At 48.3% G+C, this 20,237-nt stretch overlaps 1 protein-coding gene across 2 annotated transcripts in view; it reads right to left on the bottom strand.

The window, feature by feature from the left end:
* EEF2K (eukaryotic elongation factor 2 kinase) overlaps nucleotides 1-13,220 on the bottom strand; it is a 54,663-nt gene extending 41,443 nt beyond the window's left edge. Inside the window, exon 1 of one of the 2 annotated variants that reach the window (XM_030301034.1) lies at nucleotides 12,905-13,220. The gene's annotated coding sequence lies outside the window, so the exon portion shown is untranslated. Of the gene's footprint in view, nucleotides 1-8,580; nucleotides 8,654-12,904 lie in introns of those variants that run through there. The other variant, XM_030301035.2, reaches the window with a different exon arrangement.
* Between the last annotated feature and the right edge of the window lie 7,017 nt (nucleotides 13,221-20,237).

Here is a 20,237-nt window from a genome sequence, read left to right as displayed (position 1 = left end):
CAGTTCGTGAGATCGAGCCACGCGTCGGGCTCTGCCCTGACAGTATGGATCCTGCTTGGGATTCTCTCTCCATCTCTCTCTGCTCTTCTCCCACATTCTCTTTCTCTCAAAATAAATATTATACAACTGAACAATAAAATAACAAATAACCCAAATAAAAAATGGGCAAAGGGCTTGAATGAATTTTAACAGACATTACTCTAAACAAGATATACTCGTGACCAGTAAGCCCGTGAAAGATGCTCAACATCATTAGCCATTAGGGAAATGCAAGTCAAAGCCATCCACTAGGAGGGATCAATTTTTTAAAACCCAATAAATAACAAATGTTGGCAAGGGTACGGAGAAAGTGAAACTCTCATACACTGTTGGTAGGAATGTAAAATGGTGCAACCACTTTGGAAAATAGTCTGACAGTTCCTCAAAAAGTTAACCACAGAATTACCATATGATCCAGCAATTCCACTCCTGGGTACACGTCCAAGGGAAATGAAAACATTCACATAAAAACTTGTACACATATGTTCATAGAAGTGTTATCTGTAATAGCCAAATGGGGAAACAAACCCAAATGCCCATCAGCTAATGAATGGATAAACAAAATGTGGCGTATCCATACAATGGAATGCTATAATAGTCACAAAAAGGAAGGACTGACACAGGGTGAACCTTAAAAGCATTATGCTAAGTGAGAGAATCTAACCACAAAAGACCATGTATTGAATGAATCCATTTACACGAAATACCCAGAGAAGGCAAATCTATACAGATGGAAAGTATATGAGTGATTGCCTATGGATGGGGGAGGGGAGAGTTGCGGGGGCGGGAAATAGGGAACAATTGCTAACGTGTTTCTTTGGAGTTGGTGAAAATGTTCTAAAACTGTGTCTTGATTGCATGACTGCCAATATATTAAAAACCGTTGAATTGTACTTTACATGGATAGATTATAAGGTTTGAGAATTATATTTTAATAAAGCTAAGGTTAAAAAAAAGTCAGAAAAAACTGTGACACTTATGTTTTTTAAGATTTTACTTTCAAGTAATCTTTACACCCAATGTGGGGTTCCAACTCACAACCCCGAGGTCAAGAGTCACACGCTCTACTGACTGAGCCAGCCAGGCACCCCACAAAACTGTCACATTTAAAAAGCAAGTTGAGGGGTGCCTGGGTGGCTCAGTCGGTTGAGCGGCCGACTTCGGCTCAGGTCACGATCTCGCCGTCCGTGAGTTCGAGCCCCGCGTCGGGCTCTGTGCTGACAGCTCAGAGCCTGGAGCCTGCTTCACATTCTGTGTCTCCCTCTCTCTCTGCCCCTTCCCTGCTCATGCTGTGTCTCTCTCTGTCTCAAAAATAAATAAACATTAAAAAAAAAAATTTTTTTTTAAATAAAAAGCAAGTTGAAGAATATCAGGTCTATTATGGTGAAAAGAAAAAGGACATTTGTAGATGGGTTGAGACTTCCCTCAAGGACCCCTAGGAGCTCTACCAACACAGGGATGGCAGTGATAATGGAAGCTGGAAGGTGGGGGTGGTGGGAACTTTGAAGAACTTTGTACAGAGGTGCCTGGGTGGTTCTGTCAGTTTAGTGGTTGACTCTTGATTTTGACTCAGGTCATGATCCCAGGGTTGTGGGATTGAGCCCTACAATGAGCTCTACACTGAGTGTGGAGCCTGCTTGGTTGGGATTCTCCCTCAACCAACCTCTCTCTCCCCACCCCTCCCCCACTTGTGCACACACACAAACGCTCTCAAAATAAATCTGTAAAAAAAAAAAGAACTTTGTACACTTATACACTGTGTTAACTTTTCACAAGCTGAGTTGCTTTCAATATAAAATAATAAATAAACAAAAACACTTTAAAATTTTTTTTAGATCAAGGTAATACTTTTTTAGATCAATCTAATGGCTCCTTCCATCTGCAGGCAGCCTCCTAGATCTGAGGCTCTGGCACTTTCTTAACAGCTATCGTAGCAGGGAATATATTTCTATCCTAACTTGGTACACACAAAATGCAAATTAAAATGTGAGGAAACTGTACTTAGCCTCACTTTGTACAACGTGCTCTGCTATTTTCTACTCCACTCATTTTTGTTTTGCTTTACTTCCTTTTCATTCTTTTCCCTTAAGGCACCACCCACAGGGATTTCTTGAAAATCGGCAGCCCCAGGTGTCTACTGCAGAGTTGTTTCTTACCCTGTGGGCAGGACACAGTCACGGTCAGGAGCCAATGCCTGAACCACCTGACCCTGCTGGTTACCAAAACCTGCCCTGGGCCCTGGGCCCACTCCTCCCCCTCTCGGCGGCTCCCAGCCCCAGCGCCTGCTCTGCCCCCGTCAGCCCTTGGCCAGAACCTCTGCTGACCAAGGCAGCGTGGTGTCTGGGGCTGCCAGGGGACCCAGCCCGGTCACTGGCCTCTGGGGGCTGGGACGGTGCTGGGGAGGGGCCAGAACCTCAGCTTCAGCCCACAGGCTTCCAGGCAGTGTAGCCCAGGGGCTAAGAGCCTGCTCGCAGGTACAAATCCCAGCTGTGCTGCTGATGACCTGGACTAAACTAATTCAGCTCACTGACGTCCCCATTCGTGAGGGGAGCTGAGGGAGGGGAAGTGGCCTGACGTTCCAGAGCCAGTTCACAGGGTAATTATGACCAGAGCCACAGACCCGACATTCTCCTTGACCCTGGGAAACAAAAGGAGCTGCAGACAAGCAGCTGCGACCCTGCCTGGCACAGTGCCTTGCACTCAGAAGGCACGTGATGCGTATTCCAGAACTGAGCGAGGATGTTTTATGGTTTTTCCGTTGTCATAAATTTGCTCTTAAGGCAGCTGTGACAGTGCCTGCGAACTGTCCCCCAACAGCTGTTCTCTCCTTCTTAATAACAACCACTGGTTTTTTGGCTAAACACATGGCCACTCAAAATAAGGTCCTTTGCAGTTAGGTGTGACCATGATTCCTTTGCAGTTTCCTTCCCAGATTCCTTCCCAGATTCCTTTGCAGTTAGGTGTGACCATGTGTCCAAGTTCTGGCCAAGCAGATATAAACAGAAGGGCTGTTTTCAACTTTAGGGAAGAGTTTTTAAAGGGAGGGAGTGTGCCCTTCTGGACTCTTCCTCCTTCCTGCTGGCTGGAATGGAGGTGTGATGGCTGGAACTCAAGCAGCTATATTTAACCAAGAAGAAGAAACCATATGCTGTGGATGGCAGAGCCATGAGACAGAGGGAGCCTGGGGCAGCATTATCTTCCATCATGGGCCAGTATAACAGCCCTGGACTCACAATCTTCAGACTTAACTATCTCAACTTATAATATCTACTATAATCCACCCCCACACTACTTGCTAATTCTATCTAGTCCAGTAACCCCATCTCTCCCCCAAAAAGTCACATCACATCTCTTACGACAAGTCAAGGCCTGGATAGGATCAGCCTGGGAAAACCAAGGCCTTAGTCCAGAGTCCAGACTTGGCAACTACTCCCACATTCGCCCAGGAAGACTGGGCCCTGGAGGCTGCCGGATTCCCCTAGGCAGGCAAGGAGCCCTCAATGGCCCATAACTCAGCCCCACGATGCCTGTTCCAACACCAGCCAGAGCCCCGGCCTCCCAGGAATCTCCATCCGACTTGGACTTCCCTTGGCCCACAGGGGCCTGCTCCTGTTGGCAAAGAGGCTGAGACCAACAGCAGCACCCCAGCTAAGACATCAGGATTCTCTAGAAGGTTTCCTTTGCCCTTGCTCTGGAACCCACATCTTCCCCTCCGAGTCCCTGACACACCCTGGGAAAATATTTGTATAGAGAGGTAGTTGGGTGGAATTCTGAGTCAGACCCAACTTCAAGCCCCCACTCTGCCTCTTACTAGCTGTGTAACATTACCTCTCAAGCCTTAGCTTCCTTGCGATAATGCGGGAGGCAGTATTCTCACCGTTAACCTCACAGCACTCGCACAGAGCAAGCACTAAGATACAGAACTATTATCATCATCATCATCATTTTTATTATCCTAAATAAAGGGGGCTGAACCTTGGGTCCCAGCCACGCTGGTAACCTGGATACCTGGTTAGCAGCCAAGCCAAGCTTCTTCAGGGGTCCTGGGGAACAGGCTATTTTAGACTCTGGCCAGAGAACCAACTGCTCTTACTGAGTCTCTCTATAAAAGGTTCCTCTGGCAGTGGCTGGGACAGAAAACAATGTTTGCAATGCCCAGGTCAAGGCCTGTGGGCCAGGCCACAGTGACCTCTGGTCTTCCTTGGGGCTCCCTTCCCGCCCCCCGCCCAGGGCTGCCTCGCTACCTGTAGAAGTGAACTGCTGGCCACTCCCAGGAGTCAGCATCCCAGAGCCGATATTGTTCACGTGATGTGGCCAGCGCACACACACTACCACATGCCCAGCACGGCAGAACCCACCGGGTCGTCAATTGCACTGCGGTGAACAGGGTGACTTGGGGGCCACCTTGAGTCACACACCTGTTTCTGTCCCAGGACCTCCCCCTCCCCCCCCCCCCCCCCCCCCCCCCGCTCCCGTGTTCTGTGATTGGAGATGCACCATCAGGGAACAGGGTGTGTCACATGACCCAGGTCTAAGCCAATCACAGCATTCAGGCACCTGGCCACAGTGATTGGCTCACAGGTGAGCATGTGACTCAAGCTAACCAATCTGGCCCAATCCCAGGTAAGCCAGGGGTTTTAGTCTGAGAGACTAGAGAAGGCCATCCGTTTGTGTAGGATGTGAATCAGAGACAGGGGCTGAGGCCACCAGAGAACAAAGGTGACGATTGGCAGAAAGCAGAACAAGAGATTTAGAGAAAAACAAATAGTGGTGATATCATTTGAGACCATGAATCCAAACATGCCTGACACCGCCCCTTTTTAGGGGGTCTGGGGATGACTTAGCTGATTATACACAGGTTTTTCTCACCTGCATTATGAAGAGTCCAAAACCCAGCCAGCACTTAGAGCCACTGTGTATTATTTCTTATAATTAAAAAAGTTTCAGTAAAGCCCATGGTTAAAAATAACGGCATTTTCCTATTGAGTCCATGGCGTATGACCATACAGGTGGGGTACTGCTCAACTTTAGTTTACAACCTTTGCAAGAGGACAGGGCAGCCCTGCTTCCCACCTCCAGAGGCAACCACTTCCAATTATTTTAGATGTTACTTCAGGTAGATACTGGCACATCCTTAAATAACATGGTTTCTCTGCTATTTCTTTGCCTATTTGGGTCCTTATATATTGATTTCCTGGTGTGATAAATGAGACTTGAGCTTCCCGTGAACTTCCCACTTCCCTTCCACACTCCACCACCCCCAGACCGGCAGGTCCTCTCCTGGTTCCTTTAGATCTCATGCCAAGAATGCTGTCTTATTCCACCAAGCACAAGGAGCTATGGGTTTCTTACAGGTTAGCATGAGTTCATCTCACCAAGGGAGATAAGCAAAGATGTGGCTTTTGTGCTGCAAATGAGTGATAAGAAAGAGGAAGATACTTTCGTTCCTATGGAAGATGCGTAATTTTTACTGAAATGAGACAGATAAGTAACACACGTAGACAGCTTCCGGTGTCCCAGGTGCGATGCTATGTACTAGACATGGACTCTTATCTGGCAATGATGGGAACTGCTGGGCAAAGAAGTGACAGCCTGCTTGCGATGGGGTACCTTGGGGAGGAGGGGTGAGCAGGGGCAGGATGCCCTGGGCTGCACCTCTGGCTTGTTCCAAGGGTATCTTGGGCTGTAGCAGGAGTCCTCAGTTTCCTTCAAACCAGAAAGGAAAAACTATCTTGAAGACACATCTGCACTCTCGTGTTCACTGCAGCATTATTTACAATAGTCAACGTATGGAAACCACCTAAGAGATGGATGAATGGATAAAGAAAATCTGGCGTACATATACAATGGAATGTTACACAGTCTTAAAAAAAGGAAAGCAATCCTGCCATTTGCAAAAACATGAATGAACCTGGAGGACATTATGTTCAGTGAAATATGCCAGACATAGGAAGACAAACATTTTGTGATCTCACGAAAAAGAAAAGAAAACAAAACAAAAACACCCCCAAAGACACCAAAGTCATAAAAACAGAAAGTCAGATGGTAGTTGTCCAGGGCTGGGAGGTGGAGGAAATAGGAAGATGTTGGTCAAAGGGTACAAAGTTTCAGTTGTGCAAGATGAGTAAGTCCTGGGAATGTAATGTACAGCTCGGCGACTATAGTTAGTAATACTCTACTGTATACTGGAAATTCACTGAGAGAATAGATTTTTCTAAAGTTTATGTAAGTATCTCTACACCCAAAGTGGGGCTTGAACTCAAGACCTGGAGATCAAGGGTCCCATGCTCTTCAGACTGAGCCAGCCAGGTGCCCGGAGAAAAGATCTTAATTATTCTCACACAAACATAAAAAACTTAGGTAACTATGTGAGTCGATAAATATGTTAATTAGGTTCACTGTGGTAATCATTTCACAACGCATATGTATACCAAGCTGTCATGTTGGACACGTTAAATACATACAATTTTTATTTGTCAATTATATCTCGATAAATCTGGTGGAAAAATTTAATAAAAATCAAAGCCAAAATAGGGGCTAAGAAGCTGTGCTCTGCAGCTGCAGGGCCTGGTTTGAATCCCAGCTTCCCCATTAGGAGCCAAAGTGCTGTCCTAAGGGAAAGCTGAGCCTTCCTGGAGTCTGTGTCCCCCACAGCACCTGGCCCTGGCAGGACTCAATGGTGCTAATCAAATACCTTTCTGGGCTGGGTTTTATTTATTTACTGAGGGTGGGGATAGTAACAGAGGTGACGAGCTCATGTCGGTGTCTTATTAATGTCTATAACCCCAGCATGTGGTAGGTGCTCATGAAAAAATATTTAAACTATTGTGGAAAAATGAGAGAGTTTATATGAGAATCTCAGGATAAAAGGACTGATTTGCAGATGTCTACACCCACCTGCCCTGCCCTGAAGAACCATTCACACCAAGCTCCCACCTCCCTGCCCCTGGCACCCCACGGGCCCTCTTTCTGAAACGCCTCTCCTACCTGCTGCCAAACCCCTTGGTTCCCTTCAAAATCCAGCTCAAATTTTTACTCCTTCTAGAAAGTCTCCCCTAGGTGGTGTCCTCATCTGTGAAACAGAGGACCAACAGTACGGATCCCTGGAGATGTTTGAGGAATCAGTGAGATCCGGCATGTGATGCCTGACAGAGAACTGGAGCTCAAAAGTATTGGCTGTTATTGTGACCACCCCCCAAGCCCCACTCCCTAAGTCACTTCGCTCCTGCCAGGCTCTCCAGAAGCATTTCCATTATACCCAGAGGCTGAAAATTCTATGTGGTGGGCAGAAACTGGCCCTCCAAAAGATGTCCACATCCTAATCTCCAGTATCTGTGACTATGCTCCCTTACATGGTAAAAGTCACCCTGGGAATGTGATCTTGAGATGGAGAGATTCTCCTGGAAAATCCAACGTACCGTATATAATCACAAAGGTCCTTATAAAATGGAGGCAGGAGGGTCAGAGCTAAAGAGACATGATAATGGAAGCAGGGGTCCTAGAGAAAGATTTGAAGATGCCATGCAGCTGGCTTTGAACATGGAGAATGGGGCCACAAGCCAAGAAATGCAGTCGGTCCCTAGAAGCTGGAAAAGGCAGGGAAATAGATTTCTCCTAGAGTCTCCAGAAGGAACTGAGCCCTCGACTTTTGAACATGAAAAAAAACTTTTTTTATGTTTATTATTGTTGAGAGAGAGAGAGACAGACAGACAGACAGACAGAGAGCAAGCAGGGGAGGGGCAGAGAAAGAAGGAGACACAGAATCCAAAGCAGGCTCCAGGCTCCGAGCTGTCAGCACAGAGCCCGAAGCACGGCTTGAACTCATGAACCGTGAGATCATGACCTGAACTGAAGTCGGCCGCTTAACCAACTGAGCCACCCAGGTGCCCCTTGAACTTTTTTGTAATGTTTTATTTTTATTTTTGAGAGAGAGAGCGTGAGTATGGGAGGGGCAGAGGGGGAAGCAGAGGATCTGAAGCAGGCTCTGTGCTGACAGCAGCGAGCCCAACGCGGGGCTCAAACTCACAAACCGTGAGATCACGCCCTGAACCAAAGTCAGACACTCAACCGACTGAGTGAGCCACCCAGGTGCCCCTTGACTTTTGAACTTCTGACCTCCAGAACCATAAGAAATTTGTGTTAAGCGTGTGGTGATTTGCTATAGGAGCAATGGAAAACAAATGTAGCCTAGAACAGTGGCCCTAAACACTGGGGCACTTTTGCCCCTTCAGGAAACATTTTGGCAACGTCTGGAGACGTTTTTGGTTGTCACAACTCTCCGAGTACACCTGGTATCTAGTGAATAGTGTACCGAGTGCACCAGGGATGCTGCTAGACACTCTACAGTGCACAGCACAGGCCCCACAACCCAGAAGTATTCAGCTCAGGATGTTAATAGTTCCGAGAAACCCCACTTTAGAAAGATTCTGGGGGAAGCTCAAGGAGCTTCCCCTGACCCACTCCCCCTCCTCTCCTCTTTAAAAGCAGATCTCCATGCATACCTGTCCTGGTGTTTCTTTTGAACTGAAGAAATAAACTTACTCACTGATGAGAACAGCACCCCGCAGCTGAACCCAAGGAGAGAAGTCAACGTTTGCTCCGCTGAGGCTCATAAAAAGATCACTGCGGCACATACACTGTGCTTTGTGCATATAAAACTGTCATGGAGCAAAGGCAATTTTATTGTTTTAAAAATCAGAAAAACACAATTTAGAATACAAAGCACATAATATTGTCATTATAGCTTCGGTTTACAAAATGCACAAGAGAGCTTGAATTTAATTTTTAATCATTTGCTGGGCACCCTTCTCATGTACCCGGGACACTCTGTACTCCTGGTGGGTCAGACCAGGGATCCAGCGTGTCTCACTTCTCAGGGGAACTCTGTGTTTACATAGCCTCTCGGTGGCCAAACCATGTGAACGTTTGGAACAAAAGGGGCTGTGTCTTATTCCTCGCCAGCTCCGAGCCAAGAGCACAATGCCTGGCACACAGCAGATTCTATGTAAATGCATGTTGCGTGAATGAGTAATTAGAGAAAAGATGGCAAGTTCTATGGACATCATGGGCAGTGCAGGCATGGAGTGGAGGGACTATGCCATTATAATTACAAGGCATCTGGGGCTTAGTTAGCTTGACACATGGCTGAGATCCTGATTAGGAAAACCTGGATCATAGGGAAGCCCTTAAAAAGCACCCAGGACTATGATCTGGACCAACAGGCTTCGAGGACAAAGAGACCTGGGTTCAAGTCCTGTCTCTGCCACTACTAGCTGAGTGACATTAGGCAAATTACTTAACCTCTCTGAACCTCAGCTTCCTCATCTGTAAAATTCACTCATCCTACAAAGCGGAGCAGAGTAAGCAGAGAAGGAGAGGTAAGAGAGGTGGCCAAGGGTCATAAAAAGCTGCTGTGGCACAGACAGCTAGCTCTCCACCACAGATTTGTGCCCCCTGCCCCACCACGGACTACATTTCCCAGCATCCTGTGCATCTAGGTGGGGCCATGTGACTGCATTCAGGCCAATGGAATGTGGGCAGGAGTAACTGGCGCTGCTTCCAGGCAGCCCATTTTCCACAACCTGGTCAACTCTCCCTCAACTGCAATCCTGCCCTGAGACACGTAGCACAGAACAGATTTGCAGCATTTCGGTGTCACTTACAAAGCACTTACACCATAGTTCCTCTCAGTTCCCTGGAGGACACAGGTTCCCCATTCCCTGTGCCCTCTGCCTGGCACACAGCCAGGCCTGCCCTCCCTACCCAATCCCTGGCCAACTGTTCTGCTCATCCTTCAGGTCTCAGTTTAGATGCCGCCTCCTCCAGGGAGCCTCCCCTGAAGCCCAGGAGGTAGGCACTATTAGCTTCATCCTACAGACAAGGAAACTGAGGAACAGAGAGGTTAAGTGACTTCCCCAAAATCACATGGCTAGAAAGTGGGGTAGTTGGGTGTGAAGACAGTGTGGGCTGAATCCAGGGCTTTTACTCGCCATCACTTGCTAAATCAGTCCTTCTCAAAGTGTGGTCATGGGACCACCAGTAACAGCAGCAGCAGAACATGGTATTTTCCAATTCTCGGGCCTCACTCCAGTCCCACTGAAGTCAACTCTGGAGGTGGGCCCAGCAATCTGTGTTTAAACAAGCTCACCAGGTGGTTCTGATAAAGTGCAGTTAAGTTCCAGAACCATGGCTTAGAGAAATTCTCCGCAGCTGACTCCACCTGTGGAGTCCTTGCTAGGGCGAGAAAGTGTCACAGCTGAAGATCTGAACACTTGTCCACCCCTCTGACTTTCTAGCCATTTGAAATGCTTCTCTGGGTGTTCCCAGCCCTAGGGTTTTGGGGACCCAGAGACCGTCATCTCCTATTTTATCATCAGCATGTTAGTAACTCGCTGTTTCCTTTGTTCAGAGCCTTCTGCTTGTGCCCATCAGTCTTGTCTACAAGGGTTCAATCCAGCAACATTCAAATACCCAAGGCACTTTAGGGGCACCTGGGTGGCTCAGTTGGTTGAGCTTCTGACTCTTGATTCTGGCTCAGGTCATGATCCCAGCGTCATGGGATCAAGCCCCACATCGGGCTCCATGCTGAACATGGAGCCTGCTTAAGATTCTCTCTCTCTCTCTCTCTCTCTCTCTCTCTCTCTCTCTCTCTCTGTCTCTCCCCCCCCCCCCCACTGTCGCTCTCCCCCACTCACATGCTCTCCTCTCTCTCTCTCTCAAAAACAAAACAAAAAACGCTTTCATCCTGTGGTGGCCACCATAATCACCTTCTTCTAGAATATTCTCAGTTTACTAAGGCAACAGTCTGCAGCCTCTTGGTCAGCAGAACTGATCTCTCCAACACAAAACTTTTATTTTTTAATCAGTCCAGCCAGCCGCCATTACTTTAGATATAGTCCCAACCATCGATTTTTTTTCTGCTTCAGCTTTAAGAACTGGGTCAGAAAGAGTGATTCCTAGAGAAGGAGCTTGAACAAATCCAAGTTTCTGCCGTTGACCTTCCATTTTCTCCCACAATGTTCTCCGTGTCCCGGCAACTGGCTGTCAATCCTGCCAAAGACTGGACAAGACTTCTTTGGGGAATCTGACCAGTGTGAGAAAAAAGGCCTTAAAGACGCCCTTCCCCAGGGAAACAGCCCAGCCAGATCGCCCGGATGCAAAGGCCACAGCCAACAAACCCCACGCACAGCCCCAGACCTTCCAAAGAGCTTACTGGAGCCCCATTCCCTTCAGCAGACATGGACCCCCAAGGGAGGCAGAAAGGGGGGTGGGGCTCTGCTCCACAGTCATTCAGGGGCCCAGACTCCTCCGGTCTGGTAGCTCTGCCCTCTCCTAGGCCCTCAGAGCCCTCGAACTCCATTGGTATATATGGACAGAGGGGGCGGGAGGTTTTTGGGCTTCAAGCTCAAGAGGGGCACTCACCATTTCTGCTCACATCCCATCAGCCAAAATGCAGTCACACAGCCCACCAAACTGTAAGGGAGCCTGGGAAATTCAGCCAGGTGATACCCCTGGAAGAGGGGACTAATCGCCATCTCTGCCATATTATACATTAAAAACGGTTTAAAATAAACTCAGGGCTACATCCTCAATCAGCCAAAAAGCAGTGTGCCGTCACCGAAAGCACAAAAGAGAGAAAGTGTACACCACAGAATGTACACAATCGATCCTACACAATCTGAAACCATTTTAAGTGACCGTTAGGCTCTGACTTTCTGCCTCCTCTGACCCCTGCAAACCCCTCTTTGAGAAGGGAACTCAAAGGAGGGAGGATGGCCATCCCAACTGTGTCACACCTGAATCCACATCGTCTAGAAGCTTTATCGTATTTGTTGAGTTAATACATGAACAAAGGAGTGAATGTGTGCATACGCTATCTCTAAACCCTACCTTCTTCCACAGGCATCCTTTCCAAATCAGCTCAAACATCACCTCCTCCAGGAAGCCTCCCAGTAACCTCTCCCCCTCCACGCACCTCCACACAGCGGGCACAACTGGCTCCCACCTGCTTGCTCTAAGGGTCCGCGCTTAGTCCCTTTTGCGCATTAGTTGGCTGTTAGACAACCCTGGGCTTCGGTTTCCTCCTCTATAAAATCATAGGGCTGGACTATGTCACTCCACTTCCTGGCTGAAACTGTGGCCCCAGGCAAGCAGCGTCCCGGGCCAAGGGCCCAGAAGTCAGGCTCCCAGAGTGTCCCCACAGCACATGTAGCGGCCCCTTCCCATGCGGTCCATCTGTCACTCTAGGGGCTCAGCCGAGCTGGCTCCCCTCAGTCCTCCGCCCGGGTGCTGGCCGATCTAGGCCGGGACTTACCCAAGAGGCCTCCACCCCCGCGCCGCCACTCGCCTATCAATGCCCAGCCCTCGGCGCACATGTCGGCGGAGCCTGCCAACACCCAAACTCCCTCCCGCAGTCAACAATACAGCAAGGGCGCGTCTACGCTGTCCTCGGGGTTCCAGGAATTCAGGCCTCTTGTTCAGGGGCCAGGGTAGGGCATGCGGCTCGGGGCCCCCCGCAGGAGACAGGAAGGCAGCACTGCCCCCACCCTCTACGGGCTCTGAGGAGCCCGGGGCGGAGGCCCCCAAACTGCCTCTCCCTGCCGACGGCGTGCCAAGTGTTTTCCCAAGTGTTTTCCCAACAGACACTGCCGTTAATCTGCATGACTCCCCGCTTTTACAGAAGCAAACACAGAGTCCCAAAGAGTTGAACCCACAGAAGAAGCGCTTCACACACTCTGCGCCGCCTCCGCCCCACTTCCAGGCTCGGACCCAGCGCGCTCCGGGAGCCGGTGCACCGGGGCGCGCCAGGCCTGCAGCGCCGGATCCCGGCCCCCCATCCGCCTGGCTACACGCGGCCCGCACTTACCTCCTTCGGGCGGACAGGCACCGCAGCCGCTGCCCACGGCCGCGAAGAACCAGAGGAGTTGGCAGAGGCTCGCGGCCCGGTGCTCCAGGGTGCAGGGCGGGCGGGCCCCCCGAAAGTCCCGGGGAGCGGCGAGCAGGGCGCACCGGCAGGCGCTCCTGGGAGGCAGAGAGGGCTGCGCAGGGCGGTTGGATAGATCTCGGGGCGCGGCGGCCGCCGGCACGATCCCAGGGCGCGATGGGCCGCTGGAACGATCCCGGGGCGCTGAGGACGCGTGTCGGGGGCGGGAGCGCCGGCGACAGTCAGCGGAGCTGGGGCAGCTGCAGCGCAGGGAAACGGACGTCGGATCCCGGCAGGAGCGGGGCTGGGGCACCAGCCGGCGGGCAGGGGCGGGGCTCTGGCCCGGCGGGCGCACCGCGCAGCACTTACGTGCCCGCCCCCCGGTGGCCGTCACCGCTCCTGCAGCCGCCACGCAAGTCTCCAGGCCCCAGTGCACAACCCACGCTGAATGCCAGCCTTCCCGCCTGCTGACTACACGGCGTCCGGACCTAATGTGGGGGGCGGTCCTAGCACCCACCCGCGAAAGGGGCGCCCTCCCGGTGGGTAATTCGAGAAGTCCTTTCCAAAATCACTAGAAATCCATCTCATTGTTTGAGTCTCCATGTGTAACCTTAAAATATTTTTATCCGAAATTGTTTTTTTCCCTGATTTCTTCTTTGTTAAAACGTAGGCACTTACGACAATTGCAGCTATTTGTGTGATTATTTGATTAGTATCCTCTGTAGACGTTCCTTACCATTCCAGTAAATTGCCGTATTCCTAACTCTCAGGGCTCGGCATATAGTAAATGTTTAATAAACACCTGTGGAATGAATGGATAAATATAGAAAGGTATAAAGAAGAAAGGATACAAAACGTGTGATAACTACTGTGAACATGCTGATACTATATCCTTCCAGATACTTTTCTAATAAACTTTTAGAAATTTCACAGCTCTTATTTCAGATATAATTTCAGATATAAAAATAATAAGTGATATTTATTGAGTGATTTATCTCATTCCAGTTTCACACCAACCCTGTGAGTAGGTTGCATTAGCTCTATTTCACAGATCATAAAACTGAGGCTTACATAGATTTTTTTTTTTAAGTTTTACTTATTTAAGTAATCTCTAACACCCAACATGGGGCTCAAACTCACCACCCCAAGATCAAGAGTGGTGCACTCCTCCAGCTGAGTCAGCCAGGCACCCCTGCCCAAGAGATTTCTAAGGTGGCTCCTCTTGGCAAAGGGCATCTATATTACAGGAGCTGGAGGGCATGCTGAGTCTTTGCTCAGGTGAGGCCCAGCAAACACAGAGACCACAGGTGCAGGCAGACCAGAGACAGACAATGATATCTGGGTATACATGTAGGTATATTCACATTTTTCTAAGGAAGAGTGACTCCTTTCTCTTGCTCCTTTCCCTGGGTGACACTAGCTTGTGAACATGTTTTCGTAGTCAAGAGCCACCTGTCATTTGTAACGCTTGCTTTGGTATATGGGGGGATGTAGTAGGCACTGATATTTTTACAGGACACTCACTTTGTGCAAGTGACTGTGGTAAGTAACTGCTTTACAGGATTAGCTCTTTGATTACCATCCCAATGCTCTTATTGTCCCCACTTCATACACAGACTGAGACAGGTTAAAGGACTTTCCCAAGGTTACACAGTCAATGGCAGACCCAGGATTTGACCCAGGCATGAGTATACACTGGCCCCTCAAGTGTCCTGTCCCTAAGCCTTGACTCTTCAGTTTTTGAGGTCCCTGAAAATTCAGATTCCCCTGAGAGAGCAAAGGCCTTCAGCTTACCAGGTGCCATGGCCTCTGTAGGGAGCAGGTTCAAGTTTATGTGGCTTGAGGAAGGGGGATGACATATGGCAGCATCTCATAAGGTATTGTGGGGGGGGGGATGAATAAAATGAAATGGTCTTGAAACCTATCACTGAGTGTTGTAGCCTCTGGCCTCTGTACTACAAGTTTTGGAAAATACCAGAGCCAGTAGACATCTTGGTTTGATGTTTTGGGAAAACTGGCTTTTGGCAAGACAAAATTGCACCTGAAATTCTGACGGTGGGAACGTTGGGCAGAAACAGAGTCTGAGCTACTCTGTCCAAGTCCAAAACCAGACAAAAAAAAAACAAAAAACCCACCAAGACTGCATTACTTAACTACGTAAAGCTCTGAGTGGTGTTGGGCAAGTTATTTAACTCCTCTGAGCCTCTGTAAGTTTTGTCTGCCCAGAAGTCCCCTTCTTTGCAGGAGGATCTTGATTTGTCCTCAGGAAACCAGCTCACCCTATTCTCAGTTTGTGAGGATGGCCCTTCCCACTGACGTGGGGCCAAGTGTGAACACACGAGAAGACCTGGCCAATCAGCACATTCCATCCTTTTAGCCACACTGATTGGTTCTGGGATGAGCATGTGACCCAAGCCAGGCCAATGAGATACTTATCTGCATCTTTTCTAGCAAGCATAAAAACGAGAATCTCTTTTCCAGAGAGTTGTTAAGCTAATAGGATTTAAGCCTAGGGTTTCTGGACATTCATTCTCATGGCAAAATTTTATTAAGCCCCTATTGTGGGCCAAGTATTGTGCTAGGAGTTGGGGGAAAGGCCTGCCTTCGGAGAACTAATGGGGCAAGAAATGGGAGAACAGCAATTTTTCTCATAGTCATTATTCCATCATACCATTATAAACCTCCAGGTGTGCCAGGAACGAGAGGTATGGGCAACAAGGAGAGATTATAAGGCAAACCTGCTCAGAAAGGCTTCTCTGAAGAAATGGCATTTGAGCCGGGCTCTGAAGGAAAAGTAGGCATCGCTTCCAGTAGCTTTAGGAAGACAGTGCCTGGGTGGCCTCAGCAAGGAGATGTGGGTCAGAACCATTCTTGGTGTTTACTCAGTCCTTGATCACCTCCTATAACCATCGCACAAAGTTGTTCAGACTTTACTGAAAAGTTTGGGGTAACAAGAATTAAATATAGGACGGAAAACATTAAACCATACTAGCAATGTTACAGTATCCAAGAGGAAGAATAAACCCTTCCCAGGGCACTCTTCATTGGCCCACTCCAGTTCCAAGCGTTGCTCCCCTGTCCTAAAGCCTGCCCCTCCTTCTGTCACACAGGCAGCCATCTCCTCTTCGAGCTCTGAGGGACAAAATCCCCGCCTCTATTGGAAAAATCCCTCTTCTCACCGACAGGGAGTTGGGTTTCTTCCCCCTTTCCCACCAGAGGAGTCCAGAGTAAAGGACTCAATAACCCACAAGATGCAAAAGATACCATCAAGAAAGTGAAAAGACACACCTGAAGCTAATGTAATACTGTGTGGTTGTGACGAAACAATACTTAAAAAAAAAAAAAAAAAAAAAAAAAGACAGTGAGAAGACATTTCGGATAATGGGAGAAAATATTGACGAATCCTGTACCTCATAAAGGATTCGTAGCTAGAATATATAGAGAGCTCTTACCACTCAAAGAAAACCCTTTGGGTTTAACCACTTTGAAAACATTTGCTTCAAAAAATTAAACATTGGGTTACCATACAACCCAGCAATTCCATTCCCAAGAGAAATAAAAACATATGCCTACACAAAAACTGATACATGAATGTTCAGAACAGTATTAGTCATAATAGCCAAAATGTGAAACCCGACTATCCATCAGCTGATGAACAGGTAATTAAAATGTGGTATATCCATACAACGAAATATTATTTGGCAGTAAATATGAATGAAGCACTGACACATGCTACAACATGGATGAACCTTAAAAAAATTATGCTAAGAGGTGCCCGGCTGGCTCAGTCGGTGGAACGAACGACTCTTATTCTTGCGGTTGTGGGTTCGAGCCTGACATTGGGTGTAGCGATTACTTAAAAATTAAATCTTTAAGGAAAAACCATTATGCTAAGCGAAAGGAGCTAGTCACAAAAGGCAACTTACTATATAAATTTATTGATATAAAATGTCCAGATTGGGGAAATTCAAAGTGACAGAAGGTAGATTATTGGTTGCCTGGGGCTGGGAGGGGAGTTTGGGGAGAATGGGCAGTGACTACAAAAGGGTGTGGGGTTTCTTTTTGGGGGCTATGAAAATGTTCTAAAATTAATAATCCTGGTGATGGTTGCAAACTTTGAATATAGTGAAACAAAAACAAAACCTGAATTATACACTTTAAATGGGTATAGAGGTGCCTGGGTGGCTCACTGGGTTGAGCATTTGACTCTTGATTTCAGCTCAGGTCATGATCCCGGGGTGATGGGATTGAGCCCCGCATCGGGCTCTGCGTGGAGTGTGGAGCCTGCTTAAGATTCTCCCTTTCTCTCTCTCTCTCCTTCCCTCTGCTCAGGTATTCTCTCTTTAAAATAAGCAAATAAATAAATGGGGATATTGTACGGCATGTGAATCACATCACATTAGAGGTGTTAACCCCCCCCAACACACACACACACAAAGTGCTCATGGAGTCTCCATCTCACCACGGTGCTTTGGGGTGTGGCAGCAGAAGAAAGGTCACCAGGAGCAGTAGCCCAGCTCTTATGCACACTAGCCCCGTCGCAGATACATGGCTGTTCTCACCTTCCAGGAGATGGGTATAACCCTCACAGAGGCTCAGAGAGGATGGAGAACCACCCTAGCCCCATATGCCACAGAAGGGAAATGTTCTCCAGTGTTAAAGGCTCAGATCTCCTGTCCGTAGGAGCCTGCGTCTGCAGCGGTTATAGAGCGATTTTAGGTTCACAGCAGAACTGAGCGGAAGGTCCGAGATTTCCCATATCTCCCCTGTCCCCACACAGGCACGGCCTCCCTGTCATCAATGTGCCCCACCAGAGCGGTACATTTGTTACAAGTGGTGAACTTACACTGACACATCATTATCACCCAAGTCCATTGTCAATATTAGGGTTCGCTCTGGGTGTTGTACATTCCATGAATCTGCACAAATGTATAATGACATGTACCCACCGCTGTAGTATCATATACAGTAGTTTCTCTGCCCTATAAAATCCTGTCTCCCAACTTTCGGGAACCACAGTGAGATGCTTTAAAGCAGTAGCTTCAAAGTCCTTCTTGGCGCACTTCCGTGGCTCAGAAGGTCCCCGGCCTCCTGGGCATAAAACATGAAGTGCATCACAGAACCATGGCATAGCCCAAGTGTAGCTATAGGAAGACTCACACAAAATGACTACACTTGGGTCTTTTGGGTGGTGCATTTCTCCCCTTGCCTTGTGCAAAGCAAACCCCAGGAACAGAGTGGGGCATTTACACACATCTGCATAGGAAAAGATCTGGAAGGTCACTCTTTACAGGGTAAAGAGCTCCTGCCTGAGCTGTTGGGATTCAGTTGTAAAGGACAGCGATGGTGAGGAAGAGAACTTCCCTCCAACTTTATACATATGATATAACATTTGAAAAAAAAAATTACAACCTGCATGCATTACGTTACATTTCCAATTTATTTTTTAGGATTTTTTTTATTTAAAAAATGTTTTTAATATTTATTTTTGAGAGAGAGAGGGAGAGACAGAGTGTGAGTGGGGGAGGGGCAGAGAGCGAGGGAGTCCCAGAATCCCAAGCAGGCTCCAGGCTCCAAGCTGTCGGCACAGAAGCCAGAAAGAGACAGGAGATCATCCCCTGAGCCGAAGTTGGACGCTTAACTGACTGAGCCACCCAGGTACCCCCTATTTTTTTTTTTCAAGATTTAAAAAATAATCTCTACACCCTAGGTGGGGCTTGGGCTCAAACTCAACCCTGAGATCAAGACTCAGCACTTTCCATTAGCAAACCGCTGACAGAGTTTAACTGGGTAGAGAAATTCAAGGTGATTTTATTTCATTTTTGCTTTTCTTTCTTTGCTCGAGTCTCAACAAGGAACACATATTACTTTTACAAACGTTATTTTGAAACGTCACTCGGAACCAAAACAAAAACCAAAATGAAACAAAACCTCAAAATGAAGCAGTCTAGCTGCTTTGGGTTCTGTGGCCTCCCCACCCTCGCTGTGCTGGGGCTGGCTTTGCACAGAAGCTGACCTCTCTCAAGCGGCACCCTTGAAGACAAAAATCACCGGGGAAGCCGGGTCAGCAAGTCTGTGGGAGGCCACACGGGCCAGCGGGGGAGAAATGCTCAGATGAGCTCATGGCCTTGCTTCCCCTGGATTTTTGTTCTTTTGAAGAAGCACCTCTTGGCCCGAGGGTATCTGGAAACTCCTCCCAGAAGACCTGCTCTTTGCCTGATCAGGTCTAGTAGGTGCAAGATTAATGTTCACTTGAATTAAGTTATCAGAGAGAGAGAGAGAGAGAGAGAGCGAGCTGGGGTGGGGAAAGGTTGCTCCCAGCAAATGGGAGTCACGACAGGGATGGGTGTGTGTTTGGGGGTGGCAGTAGATAACCTGAAGAGGTCTCTGTTTCCTGCTTGTGGCCACAGGTGATCTTCCAGAAGAATAGACCACAGTCTGGCTACGTTCAGACAAAAGATCTACGAGCTAGCTCTCATGCTGGGCAGGTCCAGCCCAGAAGCATTTGCCTCTGACTTTGTCAAAGCCCACATAGCAAGAGGGAGCGGCCTCGACCAAGGATGCAAAACCACCAGTATAAGGAAGAGTCTTACTGCCAATACTGTTCTAGGTCCTGGGGAAATAGCTTTGGGTGAACAAGACCTGCCCTCCCGGAGTCGACATTCCAGCCGGGCCCATTATAGTCCTCAGAAAAAGCCAAATACCAGCTCGAGGCAGTGGTGGGGAGATGTATGTGGAATAATACCACCAAGTGGTCAGCACCCATGTAAGAACTCTGGTGGTGAGCAAACTGAGGTACTGGGAGGGAGTGGGGAGCTCAGGCCGCTGGAGTTACCACCACCACACCACCCACACTATGTGCCAGGGAGGTTTGAGTGCACGACGCACATCACCACGTTTAACCTTCCTCCGCTTCACTCCAGTGTAGCCAAGTACACGGAACAGTGCCCGACATGTTGAAGGAGCTCAAGAAATACCTGCAAAATGAATGAATGGGATTCCCATAGCAATCCTGTGAGCTGGGTATCATCATCGCCCCATTATCACTACAGACAAATAACTGAGGTCCAGAGAGTAGTTTTCCTAGGGTCAAGGCTCAGGCTGTGTTCCCAAGCCCACGGGTCAGTTTATACACTGTTTTGGTTTTCTATTACTGTTGTAACAAATTACCACAAATTTAGTGGATTGAAACAACACAATGGTTTTACGGTTCCAGAACTTAGAAGTCCAAAAACCAAGGTGTCAGGCACTTGTGTTCCTTTTCATAAGCTGTAGG

Source organism: Lynx canadensis, chromosome E3 (assembly GCF_007474595.2).
Source record: "Lynx canadensis isolate LIC74 chromosome E3, mLynCan4.pri.v2, whole genome shotgun sequence".
Lineage (NCBI taxonomy): Eukaryota > Metazoa > Chordata > Mammalia > Carnivora > Felidae > Lynx > Lynx canadensis.
Note: the sequence above shows the minus strand (reverse complement) of the source record. Positions and strands in the feature narration are given on the sequence as shown.